Consider the following 18,523-nt stretch of genomic DNA (forward strand, 5'->3'; position numbering starts at 1 on the left):
AATTATTCTGGGGGGTGGTTTCACATTTTTGCTGTGCTTATTTCTTACCATCAGAGTATTTGGACTGACCTAGAAACACCCAGAACAAGTGAAGCAAGGATAAAATTTTCTGCTGCCTGCCTCTCTGCTCATGTACCACTGAAAGAAGGTTGTGCTGAATGTACCTACTTCACTCTAGCCCTGTAAGATTTAATAGAAAATGTCAGCTTTTCTGTAAGACTGTGCAGTTGTTTGAATAGAATTCTACCAGACCCAAAGAAAATGTGAATTTGCTAAATCATATTACTATTCAGTACGATTTCTTACAGTGTTGGCCTCTGACACTCTCTGTAGGGTTACCCTCAATCCCAACCAAGCTAAGACAAAGGGGAATTTTTTGAGAACCTCAGATTTGAAGTTAACTCCAATCACATGTAGTGAGCGAGCAGTGTATTAGTTCAACCACTGCTGATTTCTTTGAAGAGTAATCACTGCAGCATGTATGTGCACAACTCTCATTAGCATCCACATAATTGCTGGTTTCTTTCCTGAATCTTTATGAGATAGAGTCTGCCAGGATCTCTGACATCAAAGGACTCCACAGGAAGTTTACTTCTGTAGGAGTGGAAAACCACTACGATTTTTTGGTGAACCTGTGGGCTAGGTTCCCTGTTGCTTTTATGAACACACTGAGCTATATCCAGGTCTTTGACCTCTCTCAGGTATTTGGACTATGTGGTCCTGTGCTTTCCTATGACCTGTCTCCTGCTAAGCCCCCAAAAGCAGAAAAGCAAACACTTCAGCTGATCATAGCTGTGTCAAGATCAGAGCAGCATCTCAAATCCAGGAAAGAACAGGGTAAAACAAGTCCAGGGCTGTAGGAAGAGCAGACTGTCATAGTGGGACAGTTACATTCCCATAAGGGCTACAATCAGTGCACAAAAGAAATTTCTGTCTTACTCTCTTTTTTTACTTTGCAATGCATTTTTTCATCTTGCGGTTTATTTATTTGTGGAGCCAGGAAGTAGGCTTCTTTGTGTATATCAGGCATTTTCTTCTGGAACCAGCAAAGAAACTTGGGACTTGATTTTGTCCCAGACACTGTACATAGACCAGGAAAGACTGCCGTCCAGCAGGGAGGAGAGAAAAATTCCTAAGAACAGATAAAACAGCTCACACTTTTATGATGAATGAGTATTTTGTTGACCAGGTTCATGCTGCAAACAACTCTGCAGCTGATTGGTGGGAGTTACGACAGTCAACAAGAATTATTATAAACACTTTTAGAGGACAATCAAATACTCCAGGTAGTTATAAATCTCTTAAGTCATACATTAGTAGAGAAACACCTGTTTTAGATAGCAACCCTGCTGCTAGAGGATGGAAGTATCTGTTTAGGTTGCAGCAGCAAAAGGTGGCAAGTTCAATAAATAAAAATAATAGGGTAAGACCCTCAAGTGGAGTAAACCAGTGTAGCTTCATTGAAGCTGTTGGAACTAAGTCAATTTACAGCAGTAAGAATCTGGCTTATAGTCAACAGGGATTTTACAGAATGCTTAAAACCTCTCCATTTGGAGAGTTCTCCTCCGCCTTACGCCTGTGCACTAAATTGTATCCACACAAAAGTCCTCGATGGTATAATGAGGTCATTTTGGATGCGAGCGTTCATTATATGCTTAGATAAATTAAGGGAAAAAGACCATGTCATTAGCAAAGTCTTAAATAAAAAAGGATGGAGCAAGGTTACCGAGTGAGAACTATTTAAATAAAATCAATCTCAGCCCTGGAGAGTTAATGGGGAGTGGCTTTCTACGGAAAAGGGCTGATGGTGTGTTGATGCTGCATGTAGAAGCTGAGCGCTATGGCCATGAAAGATTAAAAGCAGGGACTGAGGTTTTTTCTAGGTTAATATTTCAAGCTTTCTAAATTTCATTCTGTGACATACCATGAATGCAGCCTTGGTTTCCAACTGCAGAAAAGCACTCTGATAAACACATATTGCTGGAGCAAATGAAACTGAAGGCTCATCCGGTTTTACTGTAGCACTCGTGGTATTAAGAGGGATTGTAATATAATCCTCTTCAATGAATAACCCTAACAGATGTTATCAGGGTTGCTCTGTACGAGCCGTGGACCTCTTGCTAGAACTCCCTCTGTGGAAGTCCAGTTCATAAATTGTCCTAATGGGCTGCCTGCCTCGTCCCGCTGCTGCAGCAGCATGAAAGGGAGGTGGTTACCAGCGGCCTTGAAAGCCAGCATTATTCCCATCTGGTTTGCATTACAATACTGCTAAATATTTCATGCTTTTTGTTTTACAAACAAATAAGAGCAGAACTAATCTTTTTGTTTAATGTTCCTTGATTGACGTTTGAGTGGGGAAAAAAAGTTTGGGGTTTGTTTTGATTTCTTTTTCTTCACTTCAGATCTTAACGTGGCTCTGCAAAAGCTTTTAATGGAAGATAGAGCAGATCACCGTCGACTTTTCTGGTGGGCTTTTTATGGCACCATTGATACAGGAAAAGATACAGGGGAAATCCAGATGATGAATGTGCTGTTCAATCAGCTGGGATTTCTTTGCTTGCGAGGAGATAACTCGATGAAGTGCAAACAGAGACAGGGAGCAGACGTTGACTGCTTGTCAGCTATATACGGAGCTATCTCTGGCTGGGGCTGCTGGAAAACACAGCAGCTATTAGTACCCCTTTGCCCTTTCACAGCGCCCTGTCAGAGGGTCCCCAAGCACTGCAGCGAGAGCCATCCATTAAACCGCCGAGCAGCGAGTCTGTTTAATCACCCCCGCTTTACAGGGAGAGGAGTGGCAGCCCTGGGAGGATTCAGCCGGCATTTTAACCTCCCGGTTCCCTAAAGTCCTGCTGAGGTGGATGAGCGAAGGCAGCTTCGGCAGCGGGTGCCGCCTCTGCCCCAGCGGGACGGCGGTGACGCACCTCCACGCAGGGACCTTCACCCACAGGGCAGAGGTCGCGGGGGTCCGGAGCCCCCCTGGGATGCACAGTCTCCCCTCAGGCACCCGCCCGGGGAAACACCAAAGGTTTCCTTCCAACCCAAAGCAAGTCCCGGCACAGAGCAGGGCCTCTCGGCTGGTACTTCTCCGCTCAAACGGCCACATCGACTGGTTTATCTGGTGTTTGGACAATTATCTTCATTAGGGCGCCCATTGGGCTGCGTTAGCTGTGAGGCCTAATCATGGGGTGAGATGAAAGGTACGAAATGTCACTCAGGAAGGGCTAAATATTGAGAAAAGATAAATATCTACTCTTCCAGCCTGTTGCAGCTTGGCCCTGCAATGGGGTGGCAGTGTATCAGTGCAGTTAGTTAAATCACCATACTACATTTGACTGCATAGTAATATTTTTTATATCATGGCACAAACAGAAACAGGTTTGACCGATTCACTCTTGAGATGTATTCTCTACAGTTACTGTGGGATGAATTCTTCACTGATGGCTGATGCATCAATCATCCCATCCCTTCCTCCTGTAACCCGCTGGCCTGAATTCAGAGGCAAAACTGAGTCTTGGGGACTGACCCTAACGCTTGCCTGCAAATAGGCTTTATGACTTATGCTGAACAAGACAGCCAAGCAGTAAAATTATATGCTGCTTTCTATATTATGTTTCTTATTTTTCTAGCATTTTCCTCCTAAGGATTTCAAGGCTCACTGCAAGGTTTAACTAATTCTCAACAGTCATCTGTGAATTAAGTTCTTTTTGCTAATTACAACTGAAATACTACTGCCAGAGTGGAAGATTGCCGTTCTTGAGCATCTCTCTACAATAGCACACAATAGTTTCACTCAGGATTGTAAAAATAAATTGTAACTGCCGCAGTTCCTTGCATTGAATCATTTTCATTGTGGATTTTGACATTCCACTTAAAAAATTTCAAATCCAGGAATAGTAAATGCCAAGTCATAAAAGCTTAGGAAATGGGTTGAATCCAGAGTGCAAGGCAGCATTACAGTGTCTGATCTGCTGTCTCTGATAATACCCTCACAAGACAAGGGTCTCTTTTTTTTTTCATTCCTGAACAAATAAATTGCAGTGTGTATGAAATCTCCAGAGCCCATCTGTGACTGTAATTCATTTACCCACCGTATTATGGAACAGATTTTCCAGTGAGTTCAAAACCCGGGAAAGGGGGGAAGGGAATAGTATGATGAGAAGGATCTGTGATCCATATCTGAAAATAAAAATATTATTCAATTGTCATATTTGATGGATAAAGTGTCTGACACACCAGGCGAAGCCATAGCAACTAGATAAATATGTTTAAAACATTTAATTTTGATACATTAAGAATGAGTTGGAGCAGGGGCTTATCGACACTGAAATTAAGCAGACGTTTCTAAGTTCCTAAAAGCCTCTGATTTTGTTTAGCTTGGAAGAAATTTTGCTGTAGATAACTTGGAAGTGTAAGGGGAAGTTGGACTTGGTGCACAAAGGCGCAGCTCTGACAGGTCAGGACTAGCAATTACCTTTCTTCTTCATCTGTTATTTTCCAAGTGCCAGCAGCCCCTACCTGATTTGCGTTAGACCACACGAGGCCCCTCGGCAAACTTACAGACCCTTGGTTTCTGCTTTTAAATTGAAATTAGTATGTTCATTTATGACCTTAGCTGCTACAAAAATATTTTTATATATAGGGCGCTCTCAATATTTCTGTAGTGCTGTTAACATTCAGTAATTGTAATTAGGAACACATCCTCATGCACAGCCAATGGGTTATGTGGCTGTAAGCATCAGATTTCCTCCCTGAGTAATTCCAAGGATGTCACTGAAGTTACAGCAGAAATGAATTCAGTCCTCAGTGGCTGACAGGGTTAGTGTTTACACTGTGTGTGAATCATGTTGGTACCCACAGAAGGGTCTTATGTTCTGCATCAGGTCCTGTGTTTCTTCATAAAGTGATAACATGCAGAAGAGGGAAACAGCACAAACTTCTAAAAATTGTTTTCTGTAGACATCTGCCCAAGAGTTACAGCTGAAGGAGGAAAATGTTCACTTCCATGCAGTAATTAGGGGGCTGTATCTGAGCAGAGAGGGGTGGAAAGGAAGGCAAGAGAAGGAGCGACACCCAGGAGGAGCAATTTAGCTTGCAGCCAGTCTGAAATCAATGAAAGGTGCCACACCGAGCCTTTCACCCGCAGCCCCTGGCACTTGTAAGCACCAGCATCAACTTTTTCCTCCTGACGCATCAGGCCCTGAAATATCTTTCTTCTGAGCCAGTGCAGAAGTGAAGAAGGCACTCACTCTCTTTTCCCTCCTCTTCAAAGGATTGCAAAGGCACTCCTGTCACCTAACTCACGTGGGTGCTGTGGGGCATAAACTGAGAAGGGGCTGGGGAATAGCAGGCACAGCTGAGCGTTAACAGCCCAGTTTCCAGCCTCTGGAAAAGGATTCGCAGCTCTTCAGTTGTGCAAAGCAAGCCAAGTGTGCTTGCTTGGGGGCTGACTGTAGCCTAATACCGCTAATACTGCTACATTACTGCTTTCAACATGACCATCACAGCCCATTAAGGATGAAGTAGCTGCAGATTGTATTTCCTTTTTGCTCATGCCTTCACATCTATAGCAGATAAAATACTTCGCAGAGTGCCCGTAATGCTAAGTGTAGCTTTTTGACTGGAATTATAAAATACTGGCAAAACATTCAGTGACAGGACATGGTTTCCATCAGCAAAACTGCTTCTTTTTAACAACATTATTTATTTTTCCAGTCAAGAATTAAGGATTGGCATATTGGCAGAAATATGCTTTTACCGGCACAACTATATCTATGCAACAGGCTTTTTTTCACATGCCTATATATATATATTTATACACACACACCATGATACTCATGATCAGCAACATTTGTAGTTTGGGGCTTGTCTTTAGTGACTGCAGACACAAGGCAAGAGGTTAGTAAGTACGAGCAGTTTAGGCTCCTCGCTGTCTCAACTCTGCTCATTATTCTTCAGAAAACTGGGGAAGATGATAAGTAATGTGACCGCTTTGGCATTATCGCTTAATTTCCACGGGGTGGCAATTTGGTCCCAGAAAACTAAAATCAAATGTAAAGAAAAACAAAAATCATTCAAAACCCAAACTGTCCAAGGCGAAACCGAGGAAATGGAAATAAAAGAAGGATGCAGCAGCAAGGTTAAAAAAAAAGAATACTATTTACAGATGGAAAATAAAAGGGGTAAATGACAAATGAAGTGACAGCTTTCTAACAAAGGGAAGAGGAAAGCGGGGCGAGCTGCAGATGGAAATGCTGTGCCGGGGGAAGAGGAGGGAGCCAGCAGGGGACGGAGCAGGAAGGAGGGGACTGCTCACCATGCCCAGCACAGGGCTGGCCCAGCGGGAGGGTGACACAGAGGCAGCACCTTAATGCTACAACAGGCCTTTTGTGGAGGCACCGGATGGGGCTGAGATCTCTGTCACGGGTGTCCTCAGGTCACTGGAGGAACTAGGGTGAAATCCTGCTGTGCCCAGGAGATCCCTGCCAAAACTCCCCTTTTTCATTGATTTCACAGCCGCAATGGTGATTTCACACTGTGGGAATCTGGGTCACAAAACTGGAGAAGAGCTGGGGGAGGCTCGATGTTTTCCATGACCAGCTGTGGGTACCTGACTTGCAGGAGACCCACGAGAGACAGGACTCGGGGTGGGAGTGAAGGCGCAGTCTCAGGCACAACCAGGTGCCCCACTGGGCACGGGGGCCACATCCTGCTGCTGCCACGGGATGCCGGTGCCACCTCCCATCCACCCCCGACAGCTGAGGTGTGGTGAGACCTCCAGGAGCCGATCTGGAAAAAGGGAATTAACAGGGCTCTGCAGTGCTTCCTATGGGCCTGACGAAATTCGGGCCCCAGCTACACGCCCTGAAGCAGTGCTGGGTTCCCAAGGGGAGAGGAGGCAGCAGGGCAGCATCCCGGGCAGTCAGCTCCAGCCTGGGCACAGCCGTCAGCCTGGAGGGGCACGGCCACACCAGGGATCGGCTGCCCGCCCTTCAGCCTGTTTCCTTGGAGCCGAGCAGAAAAGCAAAATGCCTTCTGCTAAAAATCATGTCTAGAGATACTTTTTAATAACATTTCCGATCAGGAGTCACACTGCTCCTGGTAAGAAATTCCAAACTGATCTTCTTCCACGTTGTCACTGTCTTGCTGCGTTTGGCTCTCCAGCTCTCTTTCGGCAGCTAGCCGGGGGAAGAGTGCCCCCGGTGCAGGGGGTTGCCCGATCACCCGCAGAGGAGCCGGAGGCTGCACCGCAGCCAGCCCTGGCCCCGCTCACCGCTGGCAGGCAGGCTGGCAGGGAACCAGCGAGGCTGGCGTCCATCAGATGTTTGGCAGAACTAACCCATGCCCACGGGATCCTTATAACCAGCGGTTTTCTAACGGCTCCACTTTCCCTCCAAAACCATCTCGACAGTGTTGTACTGCAAGGCTGAGGCCAACAGAAGTTGGCTTCTGACCATGCCCCCTGCTAGATGGCACCCACATGCCGTGTCTTTGCCTCCTGGGCTGTCTCCAGCCTCCTCGGATGGGTCCAGCCCTTCCTTCAGCCCCTGCCATGGGGTGCTGGTGAGGGGCAACACGGCTGTCTGCCAGCAGCACAGTCCTCTCCAGAGGGCACCTGGCAAAGCTTGAGAAAAGCTAGAGGGAAAGGGTTTTTTGAGAGCAATGTTAAATTTCTGCATGGATTCAAGCAACCGCTTCTAGTGCCTGCCTGCCATGCTGGAGGGGCACCCAGTGAGTCTGGGTATCTCCTTTCACTTCAGAGCAGTCTTGAAACTTGGGGATTCATCCCACGATGAGCAAGCTTGACCACTCTTGTCTTCCTGGGGCCAAATTTTGAGAAGAGCTGTTCCTTCTCTCATATGCAGTGTCCTTTCTAATGGAGATGAGCGGTTTGTATTTGTGCTTGATAGAAGCCTTGCCTTGCCTGAGTTCTTTTTATGGTATTTTAACCACCACTAGTCATCCACCTTGGTTTTGCTGTGGGAAGAGCTAAATGCAGCAATTAGAAAGAACCGGCACAATGCCACAATATTTTGCAGTGTGTTTGGCAGCTCTGTCCCCTACCCACCTGATGGGGCAGAGTGTGTTACCCTGTGGGATGGGAGGGGTAATGCAGATGGGAATGGCCAATACATGCATCGCTGGGCAATTCCTCCAGGACAGCAAAAAGGTGTTTAATTTCTTATGACAGAAAACAGGGTCATGAGAAGAAGACTCATGTTAAGCAGGAGGAGGAGAAATGTAAACATTTCCTTTGATGCCACTTTCTTCCCAGCCTCTGAAAATGGAAGTCAATGTCTTGGAGAGCTGTGTTGGATCAGGTCGGTAATCCAAGGTAGCACCACACTACTGTGAACACAGGTTTCCTTCTTCTTCACTGACCTGGTGGTCTGCAGGGATGATTCTCTTACATGTTCTCACTCCTCTCTCCGGCTGCCATTTCTGTGTGCCCTGCAACTTTTTTTTCCCTTCTTAAATATGTTATCACAGAGGTGCTACCACTGTCGCTGATGGGCTCGGCCTTGGCTGGCGGCGGGTCTGTCTTGGAGCCGGCTGACATTGGCTCTGTCGGACACAGGGGAAGCTTCTAGCAGCTTCTCACAGAAGCCACCCCTGTAGTCCCCCACTACCAAAACCTTGCCACAGAAACCCAATACAAACATGTAATGAAAATCCCACTCAGGCCTGTGTGCTGTGCTGCTCGCTCTCTGCTCAGATGAGCGCAGGCAGAAGTGCCAGCAGCTGTCAGGAAAAGGACCACTTCTATTTTTAAACGCATTCGTGGTAGCATCTTACCGGCGAGGAGCCTGGGTGCCCAGGCGGCAGTGAGAAAAGCTGGGCAGTGCCACAAGCGGAGAAGTCCATGAGGCCCGTGGGCAGCCCAGGACCCTCACAGAGAAGCGTGTTCCTGTAGTGCTGGGCACTCGCTCAGCGGAAAGGTGCCAGATGAGAGTGGCTGGCACTGGACTACGACCTGCAGAATGACAGATTATCTGATTATTTTTATTTTATTTTATTTTTTGGAGGACTTGGCTAGTAAGACCCTCCTTGGAGATCCCATGTGCTGACTTTGGTGTGCAATCAAGTTTATATCTCAAATTTGCACTGCTGCTATAGGAAGCTCTTTTGGGGGCACGTGTATGTGCCCGCACACATGAGGCTGTGCGTGCTTCTGAAGGAAAGGGGGCAGGCTCCATTTCCTCTGCCCCTTTCATACCATGGCCTGAAACATTTGTTTAAATTCCATCACATCGTGCAAAACCTCTTCTGTTTCAACCGGCCCAAACCAGCTGCTATTTCTTCTTTTGTTTGAAATAGCGAACCAAAACAGTGTTTACTTTAATTCTTAAGAGTGTCACAGATAATCTGTGGGATGGAGTCCTCATTCTCCATGCACTCCAAAACCACCAAGTGTCATGCACAGCTGTCAATAGCACAAAAAATGAAATCAAGTTGCTCAGCTCAGACAAAGGCAGATAAAAGTTCTGTGTGCATTTTCCTGTAAGGAAAAGAGGAGGAAGGGATGAGAAGAAGAATCTTAATATAAAAGAAATGTGAGGATTTTAGAGACTCACAGGAGGATAAAAGAATCTGAAATCTGCCAGTAAAGAGGGATCTGTTGCTTCCCGAAGCATGGGGATCTAATTACTCTTTTTTTCTCCCTTCATTATAAAGCAACTATTGCAGAAATGACCTTGTAGACTCACTAGATATTCCTGCCAAAAAGCATATCCATTACCAAGTAATACATTTTCTGCTTGTGCAGTTCCAGTGTGCTCTTTTGAAAAGCAGTAAGTTCTCTTCTGACTCCCTTATCACATTTCAGGATGCCTTTAGTCATGGGACTCTGCTTATTCAGTAGTTCATGTCAAATTTACTTCAGCAAGCAAAACTTAGAGTTCTTTGAGAGTTGCTTTCCTGTTCCCCAGTGAGGGAGGTGTTGGGCTTGCTCCTTCTCTCACTAAAATACGTTTGAGGTTTGCTATTGATTTCATGGAGGCCATGAAGGCACAAAACAATACTTCTCGAGACCAAGTCTCTCTGGAGCTATGCTAATTCACACCATCTGAAGTGACTTTTTGCAAGAAATCAGCACCAAAAAGAAAATCAGCATTTGGGACAAGCACTTCAAAATGTTAGAAATTCATTTTAAAACACATCATAGTTCAATTCGTCCTGGCTGGCTGTATTGCTACATGAAATCTGGGTCTCTGGTAGGGAATAACTTTAGATTGAAGTCAGACAACAATAATTCTTGATAAACAAAAAAAAACCCAAATACTAGAAGCAATCTGAAATGGGGCAGCTGTACCCCATTGCCTTCAGGGGACAGTCGTGGTCAGTCCTCCCTCCTGAGCTGTTCCCAGCAGCAGCTCAGGATCATGCCAGCTGGCATCAGCTGCAACCAGGACATGGACCATCCCAACAGGTTAACCACGTAGATGACTACACAGTGGGAACGGTCACTGCAAAAAGTAGTATTATAAATGCATTTTAGAGTCCTGAGTTCAGGTAAGTACACTGGCCTCTGATGGCAAAACCTGGATTTGAGTCCTTTGCTTCATGATACATTAAGTGCTACAATAATAAAAGATTATGGTTTTGTTAAGAGTGAAAAAATATCCACTATTTTTGGCATAGAGAGTGAGCCTTTTGTTTGCTCAAAATAACTCATAAATGGGAGTTGTGCCCTTAAGAATATAGCTACTTGCTTTCATTTAAGAAAAATGTAAATTGCTATTGTTATTGTGTCCCACATTTTATTAAATCATAATGGTACTTGGGTTTTTATTGTTACTGTAAAGTATTTGGGCATTTCAGTCCCATGGGGGATGAAACACCAACCGTCTGCATGTGATGCACCTTCTATCTGCAGGTTTACAACAAAAGAAAAGAAAAAAGAAAAAGAGTTTGCAATAGAAGTGTCCCAGAAATGCAGAAAAATGTTCTGGGTTTTTTTAAAGGTGTTTTTTGTTAGTTATCAGTTATGATAGCCTCCCCAGTGTGCTGAATTACTGAGTGTCCCACACTCACACCAGGATCATGCGCTCCCATACACTCCATGCACCCAGAGCAAGGCATGCTATCTATGGCATTTTGTGGTTTCCCCAAATTCTGACACAAAGCAAGATGGACTTGCTCTGTTCTGCATGTACTCACATTAGATATTTCAGGCTTTTATTGGCCTAAGGAGTTCAGTGTCATCACCAGGCTGAGGTTCATGGCTCTTCCCAACTCCAGTCTCGCCTCCCACCCAACTTCTTGACACATGGAAAGAGGGCAACATCTGAGCATGTTTTAGTACAAGTCCAAGTGGTTGCTCAACAGCCTAGACAAATGAAGCTTGATGTGGAGGAATAGTCCATTTCAGCAGCAAATACTTTGGCTTTGGCATGATGAAGGCTGCTCTTAACTTCTCATTGCAGATGGAGCTAGAAAGCTATTCTGCAGGATCTGGAGCGACCCATACCTAGCTCATTATGTTTCTGGAAGTAATAATGAGAGAAGATCCCTTTCAAGGTTTGTGTCATTGTCCCCACTTACAGAGGGACAAGGAGGGGCCATGGGCTGCCTTGCAGAGGGTTACCCAGCAGCATGAGTGCCTCAGGATGACAAGGCCAGTGTGATGGGTCCTTCACAAGAAATCCAGTTTTGGGGGTGGGAGAGCTTTTCCTGAGCCCAGCATCCCTCCTGAGCCAATGTCACCCCAGGGAGCCATGCAGTTCATGCTCTAGGGAGAGAGATGCCTGGAATGGCGCCTGGATGCCAAATCCTCCTGTCCCCTGTGCTGCACCGCAGTCCGCATCTCCCCCAGCCATGGGCAAAAGGAACCTGGTTTCTGGCTTGGTTGAAGGAATCAAGGGGCAACCCCATCGCTTCTGCAGGAATGGGGCTTCTGGTGAAATGTTCAAGAGCCACTGATTTATTGGGCCAAGCATCTCTAACAGCTCATCACAAACTCCTCTGTGTTGATCTGAATAGAGTGGATAAAAAATAAGTATTTACAGCTTCTGTTTTCGTTTCTGTTGATCGGTTCAAACTTTTTTTCTTGTTTGCAAAATAGGCAAATAATTTTTTTTTTTTAAATGAGCTTTTTCCCTACTGGTAGTGTCCCAGTAGCTTCACCTGGGTTTGGTGTGACTCCTGGGATCCTTCCAGTCTCACTGCTGACCTGGGAATGGTTCAGTCAGATCACCTGTAAACTCCAGGCAAGTCAAGGCTATCAGTCTCACTGTGCTCTAGTTTTTCCTTTCTCAGGTAAATTATAGTGTTGCATTAGATAGTTTCACCTTTCTCTATCTCTGGAAAACAGCTTCATGCTGAAGGAGAAATGGTCTTCCAGGTAAGGCAGTGGATTCGCTTGATATGGACTGCCTTCATTGCTCTGCCATCAATTTTGTATGTGATCTGGACAAATACCCTGGTCCCAAAATACAAGTAAATAAGGATATTAATATGTGTGGCACATTAAATGGAAAAAAATCTATTGATATTTCTGAGACTACTAATAAAATAAATGCCATAGAACAGCTTTATAACTAGCTCTAACCAAATATCCACATCTATCAGCATCAGAAGCAGCAGATCCTGGTTTCAAGTGAATTTACATCTTGTAGTTGTTTTTTTTTTTAACTGGGTTAGACTAAAGCTGCAGCATGTGTTTGTGAGAGGAGAGAGGACTTTGTGAATGCCCTTAGCACCGGAAAAAGCTCAATCAGAATTACCTTTTATTACACACAGGATATGTTCTTCATCTGGGAGAGACAACTTGAATGATGGGTGGATTTTTATGTCTAATAAAGCATTAACTGTGATCTAAACTTTTCCTGCAGTTAAAGTATTTAGAATGGCTCTTTCCTGTGTGGATTCTCTGATGTATCTCCTCTACCTGGCTGCTTATTTAATATAGAAATTGCAGGAGCATCCTATCTTTGTGATTTCTCCTCCTTGGTCAAATCTGGTTGAAACTGGTCCATGAGTTCAAAAGTTATTACAGGAAGGGCAGATAGAGAGACACACGCACACAGAGTGTGATCACATAAGCCTTTTTTATCCAAGCTAAAAATAGAAAACCAATTAAATATACCCAAAAATTACTTTAAAAGATGAAGCTTAGGCTGGAGACAGACTTTTTTTCATCTCCAGTATTAACCATCAGTATTGTGCTGTCTGCCCTCAGCATGCCTATGGAGTGCAGGGTAATCCACTGGCCCCGGCAGTGTTTTCTGCGATGTGCACACTGGGCAGTTGTACCACAACCTCATTACCTGAAGGACTAGTACATGGGTGCAACTGTCGCCTTTGGGGAGGAAGAGCTGCTGGTCCTGCCCTGTGTAGCTAGGCTGCCACCTCAGCCCTTCTACACGAGCCTCCCCAGGGAATGCCACTGCCCCCTAACTTAGGTATTTTGGTATCACAAGTAACCATGGAAATGGGATTAAGCCAAGACTCAGATGGGAATTTCTGTCAAAATTTGGATCAAAATCCTCATGGCAGGGCCCAGGGGTGGGGTGGGGGGCAAAGGAGGGGGTGCTGGAAACCTCCAGCATCAGTACCTTGCTGATGTTCCTGCAAAAGTATGCCACTTCTTCCCCACAGGACTTTCCCCAGGGCAACACATCCACCAAACTGTAAGTCACCAAATCCATCTCTTTTAATGAAGGTGATGTACCCTGATGTACCCCAGTGGAGCATGGCTTACCCATGCAAAAACCATTGGGTCCGTTTTTCAAAGAGTAACTTTTTGCAGGCACGTGACCTGCTTTTCTTTGTCTGCCCAAAGCCTAGGATTTCTCGGTTTTGTGGAGAACCATTTCGATTCCACCTGCCGCCTGCCACAAAGGTGTAGTTGTGCTGCCACACAAAACGGAGACGGCTGCAGAAAAGCACCCAGACTGCCTCAACAAAAGGCCCTAAACATGAGGGAAATATAAAAAAAAAAAAAAAGAAAAAAAAAGCAGGAGATGTAGCTCAGCCAATGCAAACATGTAAGAAACTGTGCAAGGGCTCAGAAGAGAAACCAGATTGCTGTTGAAATAGCTGGTTAACATTTTGTCTGGAAGCACAGCTTCAATAAAATAGGTAAGGAAACCAGCTAAGGACCCCCAATGGCAAACATATTTATTGAGAATCCAATAAAAGTCTCAGAACAAATAGCCTGAAGGACCTGTAGACACAGCCTCTGCTGTAATAAAAATGCAATACAAGGCATCAGGGAAATGGTAAGGGAAAAGGGCTGCTCCATGAGAAAACCAAACAAGAATCCCAGAGCACAAGGCCTGGAGACACAGGCTGGGATGTAATAAAATAACTGCCATTGGGGAAAAAGAAAGAAAACAAAACATCTAACAAAGGCACAAAGAAGCCCCAGATACCCCAGCTAGTCTAGAAAATCACCACGAGTTGCTGTAAAAACACATGGGAAAAGAGGAAAAGAATAATGGCTGCAAAGTGATCGACTCCTGCAGGTACCTAAAGGCAGTGCGTAGGCGAAAGTCCACAGGAAGCCATGTCAGCTGCAGTAAACTCTGAGGGTGCCTAGGAGAAAAAGCTGTAAAAGGTGACAAAACAGCGGCCTCGGAGGGACTAAATCTCTGCATTGGAGAGAGATTTACCTTAAATGCAAATCCCCACATCGCACAGAGCTGCAGTTTTTGTTTTATTTATCTTGGTCAGCAAAACTTTGCAGTAGGTACAAAAAAGATGCTAGAGAATTTCTATTATAAGTGCACAGGAAAAAATGGTTTCGGAGACATCTGTTGGCTCAAAGGGTTCAGTCTGTACCAATTTATTGTGAATTTTCATGTACCGTAAAAGCAGCCAGAAAAATGGGCAATTATTGTCAAAGTCATTGTCATGTTAAGTACTGTTAATAAAAATGACATAAAATAAGGGTTCACAGGAATAAGCAAGATTTTTTATTAAGGCAAATGAGTAAATTGAGAAAGAAGGTGATTTTCATTTCCTGGCTTCAGTCACACGCTGCAGGTCATGGCCATAAAAGAGCGGTTGCCTGTCACAAGGCAAGGACCCGCATTCCCGGGCCACGCTGCTGCCTGGACCCTTTCCCTGCTAACAGAAAGCCGCATCTCAGCAGCACATCCTCCTGGCTGATGGCAATTTAGCATGCCTTGCTGCAGAGAGATGTTTCAATATAGGTAGGTCTGCCACGGACGTTTCTTCTTGCTGCCCCTGGTTTTACTATCAGTGAGCCAGGGCAGCATGTGAGAGTCCTGCCTGGGTTTGGGCAAGGATGCCCTCAGGACAACCCAAGGTGCAGATGTCACCTGATTTCGTCCTGATAAATGCCAGCCTTGGAGGAGCTGTGGCACACGCTCGTGCTACGAATTACATAGCTCTGCAGTTGGGATTTTTGAGTCTCTTCAAAAATTAATTCAGCCCATGCCCAGAGGTTTTGCTTTTTTCTTTTTTTTAAATCTATATACTTCTCCTGGAACAACCACAGAGTTAATTTGCTTAGAAATGTGCTAGAAGTTGGCAGTAACAAGTTACTTTTTTGTTTACAAGCCTCTGAACTAGGAAACCTAACACTGACAGTGCTAAGCTAGACCCATGAATCCACTTGTCAAGTTTTACTTTACATTGCTGGCGAAGTATGCGTTTTCCAACAACTGTCCTTTCACCTGTTTCTCACCTCTATTCCTTGCACCAATTCTTCTAAACCACCTACACTCCTGAAATTGTCCTTCCTGAACTGGGCTTCCTGGGCTGCAACGGTCCTAGGGGTTGCTGGGCACATGGTTTAATGGTAGAGAATGGTATTTTTAAGATTTCTGAATGCTCAGCTGAGCAGCTAGCAGGCTATTCCTCACAGCCTAGATCTCTTCAGCTCCCATTGATACCTCAGGGTAGATTTTGCCCTCCTTGGGTTACCTACAGTGTCACTCCCTGCCAAAGAGACTTCAAGTTATAGCCACTTCTTCCAGTTGTCAGGCCACCTGATGTAGATTTATCCATCGCTACCCAAGTAGCTTCCATCCACTGCTACGCCATGAAGTGCTCCGAGGACATGGCTGCGTCTGCAGTTTGCAAAGCCGTACGTGCAGGGGTGCTCTCATCACGCGCAGGTCTGGAAGGAAGAAAACCCGAAAAGACCAGTTACAGCAAAAAGGTTAAGCTGTTATGTCTGTGGTCCAAAAGAGTGGCGAGCTGAGCTCATTCCACCAAGTCTCTTGCTAATCTGGTGCTCTCATGGGTGTGAAATATTATCAGCTGTTAGAGTTATTAACCAGTGTTAACCAGGTAGTGCGTGCACTGAGCTATGTTTAAGGTTAACTGTGCCATTAAGGGCTTACAAACTCAATTAAAGATTTTAGTGCTCAACAGTTAATGGTTAATTTCTGCAGATGTCCTGTTTCCAATTACTATTCATATATAATGTAAGCAGCATGGCATCACACTTCAACTCAGACAGACCGATTCTTTTTTTAATATATTTTATACCAGCAGAAGGTTTCACTTAATTGCATAATACCCAATATTTAGTATTCCTGGAGTGTCTTTGAAATCCCTCTTAAGTCCCAAGTATTTTCACTTTTCTTTTTCTGTTATTATCACCGCTCCTCCCCCCACTTGAGCTCATCGTACCTGCAAGGGTATGGAGGTGTTCTCCACGTTGTGCCGCAACCCTGCTGCCCGATGGGGAGGAAGGCACACTGAGAAATGGCCCTCCTGGTCCTCACAGCCACAGGGAGGGACTCAGAGATTTTCTTTTTTTCTCTCTCATTGGAAATGACGTGGGAAGCTCACAACCCCCAAAGTGTATTGAGGAGCCCAAATGCAGATTTAAAAGCCTACATTTGAGCCCGCTGAGTCTGGAAATTTTTAAGCAACAAAACCCCTCTTGTAAGACCAACTCTGATAAGGGAGCATTTGAGTAAATCTGGAGATGGACTTAACTGAAATGTTCTGAGTCCTGGAGTTACACCCAGGTAGAAGGAAGCATGCTACCGTCAGTAAGGAGAAAGAGTGAATAAATCAGCTGTCAACTAATGAGACAACTAAATTCATAACTGGAAGCTGCATTCTTACCAACTCACCCACTAGGAAAAATCAATTCCTTTCTAAACACACATTTGTGATATTCCTCCCAAGAAATACTCCCAGTTCAGTGAAGAACATGAACACATATCTAACTCTGCATGTGCAAGTAAATCTATGCTTATCTTTAAATTTCAAGTTAAGAGTATAATTAAATTGAAATTAAATATTAAATGCTTTGGGAATTACTCATGAGCTTGAAATTCAGTCATTTAAATGCAGTGTTGAACCGGAGCCTCTGGGAGAAAAGGACACAGGGAGATGCACACCACACTAGGCTTGCAAAACCCTCTGAGAGGTTTCACAAGCACTTTCAGCCATCTGATGATTGCACTGTTATTAAAAAGGCATGTCCCACCTCTTGCCCCTGCCACGCTTCCTCAGTACGGCAATCATCCAGGTTGTTTGGTCAACTGAAGCAGCAAACTGATCTGGACAAAAAAACAATCCTACAGAAATACTAACAATTTTCAGATGGGTGCATTCTCCGATTGATCTAATTGCTCGGCCACGTAACTGCAGGCACAGTGTGAGACATGGGGTGAGGGGATGGGGTGACCCCACCTCTTCTGGTAGCTGCACAGTCTTCAGCCAGTCAAGCTGATAAGGAAACCTCATGTGCTCTGAGGGCATTACAAAGTTTGCGTCATTTGGAAAGTCTTTGCAGTCACTTCTGATCTATTCTATTGCATGTGGAATCATGGCTCTTTGAGTCACTCTTTCAGGTAAAGGAGCTTTTTGGAGGATATCTAAGGAGATGTTCTTTGAGACTCCCAGAGATGCAGCATCAGTGCCTCCTCCTATGGCTATACAGGCTATAGTTAGTCTCTGCAGAAAAGGTGTGAGCCACTCAATGGTAAAGATCTACCTTTTTCTAAAAGGAACAGCAGCAGGAGTCATTAACCCCAGTGGTGTAAGCGTGCTCAGCTGTCGTGAACTGGGAAAGATCTGAACAAGAGGTTAACAGAAGAGAGATACAACTTCAGCTATTAAATACAAAAGAGGCAATGCTAGGTTCGTATGATGGCATATCTAAAAATTATCATGGATGGAGATAACAGATGGTTGGGGCTCAGAATTTGTCTAGATGTCTCTGAAGTTTTGGGGTGAGGTCTGTCCTTCTCAGGTGTACAGAGGTTTTACAGTGTGGATAGAGGTGCTCTGGGCAGAAGTCACCACTCTGATGGTTGTTCAGAAGCTGTGGGAGAAACTCCAGCAAGATCTATGAGCCATCATAACGCTCAGTGCTTCTTGCTCCAAATGTTAGGGGTACTTTTTAACCTTGTCATCTCCCACAGAAATACAGACTATTGGGCACCTCTGAATGCCCCCCACCAAGTCCCCAAAGGAGAGAGACCAGCCCATACAAGCCTGTAAATGGAGATCAGGTGAGAGAAGGAACGAAGCATGTATAACAGATATCCATCACGTCCTTCAAGGCATCACTGGATGAGGTTCACAT

At 44.9% G+C, this 18,523-nt stretch overlaps 1 protein-coding gene across 2 annotated transcripts in view; it reads left to right on the plus strand.

The window, feature by feature from the left end:
- The window catches only part of SYNE3 (spectrin repeat containing nuclear envelope family member 3), a 75,056-nt gene extending 71,036 nt beyond the window's left edge, over positions 1-4,020 (plus strand). The window contains exons 19-20 of one of the 2 annotated variants that reach the window (XR_012650679.1): positions 55-182; positions 2,403-4,020. The gene's annotated coding sequence lies outside the window, so the exon portion shown is untranslated. Of the gene's footprint in view, positions 1-54; positions 1,096-2,402 lie in introns of those variants that run through there. The other variant, XM_075029895.1, reaches the window with a different exon arrangement.
- Positions 4,021-18,523: the final 14,503 nt, after the last annotated feature.

This window comes from Buteo buteo, chromosome 6 (assembly GCF_964188355.1).
Source record: "Buteo buteo chromosome 6, bButBut1.hap1.1, whole genome shotgun sequence".
NCBI lineage: Eukaryota > Metazoa > Chordata > Aves > Accipitriformes > Accipitridae > Buteo > Buteo buteo.